The sequence below is a fragment of the Poecilia reticulata genome, linkage group LG10 (assembly GCF_000633615.1).
Source record: "Poecilia reticulata strain Guanapo linkage group LG10, Guppy_female_1.0+MT, whole genome shotgun sequence".
NCBI classification, from domain to species: Eukaryota; Metazoa; Chordata; class Actinopteri; order Cyprinodontiformes; family Poeciliidae; genus Poecilia; species Poecilia reticulata.
Window position 1 is genome coordinate 9,132,148 of NC_024340.1, and position 1,813 is coordinate 9,133,960.

Below are 1,813 nucleotides of genomic sequence, written 5' to 3' on the forward strand. Positions count from 1 at the left end.
GATTCCTCTTTTGCACCCACCTTATAAAGGGTTTATCCACCTTTTGGTGTGTTTGCATTGGCTAGCTTTGTTGCTGTGTCTGTCTCATTGGCTGACTGCTTGGACAGATGATCTCATATCCATCACCTTGGAGAAGTTATGACCTGATGTCTGTTCTCTTTTCTTAGAAAAGTTGAAGTTTAGCAATAAGGCCTTGGTTACCTCTGCTCTCCTATCAGTTCCTCTTTTCCCCTGACCTTTCACCTGTGGCAAGGCCTTCAGATTCTCACAGACTACAAGAATCTCAACACCTCCCCCGCCTCCTCTGATGTCTCCTTCCTCAACGAGCTTAACAACTTCTATGCTCGTTTTGAGAGAGGGAACACTACAACTGAAACCAAGGCAACCACCACCTCAGACCAACAGCCACTGATATTCCTCTCCACTGACGTAGGAGCGACTCTGAGCAGGATTAAACCCCACAAGGCTACGGGTCCTGATGGCATACCTGGACATGTCCTTACAGCGTGCTCTGAGGAGCTGGCAGGAGTGCTGACGGACATCTTCAACCTGTCCCTGGCCCGTGCTGTGGTACCGACCTGCTTCAAGTCGACCTCCATTGTCCCAATCCCCAAGAATTCCAACCCAACCAGACCCAGTGACTACCGCCCGGTAGCCCTCACCCCCCATCATCACCAAGTGTTTGGAGCGGCTGGTCCTAGCACACCTCAGATCCTGTCTCCCCCCCACACTGGACCCCCACCAATTTGCATACAGGCAGAACAGGAGCACAGAGGACGCAGTCTCCATAGCGCTGYACTCTGTCCTTTCTCATCTGGACACCAAGAACACTTACGCCAGAATGCTGTTCTTAGACTTTAGTTCAGCATTTAACGCTGTCATTCCATCACAACTCATACCAAACTCACAGACCTAGGCATCAGTTCACTTAGGTGCAACTGGCTGCTCGACTTCCTGACCAGTTGACCCAAACATGTTCGGCTGGATAACCACTTCTCATCCACCATCATCATAAATACCGGAGTGCCACAAGGCTGTGTGATGAGTCCCTTCCTCTACTCCATCCTCACCTACGACTGCAGACCTGTCCATGACTCAAATGCCATCATCAAGTTTGCAGATGACACCACGGTGATCGGCCTCATCGGAGACAACGATGAGGCCAACTACAGGGAGGAGGTGGACCGTCTGGCGGAATGGTGCGACAAAAACAACCTGCAGCTTAACACAGAGAAGACCAAGGAGCTCATTGTGTACTTCAGGAGGAACGCAGACCCACACCCACCCATTAAAGCGTGGACAGCTTTAAGTTCCTGGGGGTCCACATCTCCGAGGATCTGACCTGGACGACCAGCTGCTCCAAACTCATCAAGAAGGCGCACCAGCACCTCTTCTTCATGAGGACCCTGAGGAAGAACCACCTGTCCTCAGATATCATCACAAACTTCTACCGCTGCACCATTGAGAGCATCCTCATTAACTACATTACCGTTTTGTATGGGAACTGCTCTGCCTCCCACCGGAAGGCGCTGCAGAGGGTAGTGAAAACTGCCCAGCACATCGCCGGGGCACCACTCCCTGCCATCAAGGACATCAACAGGAAGAGGTGTCTGAAAAGGGCTTGGAAAATCACCAAGGACTACACTCACCCTGCACACACATTCTTCTCCCTCCTGCCCTCTGGGAGGCGTTACAGAAGCCTACGGACCAGAACCACCAGGCATCGGAACAGCTTCTTTCCCACAGCTGTCACGCTCCTGAACGCCTCCTGACACAACTATAAGGACTGTACCCTCCCATCCCCCATACAACA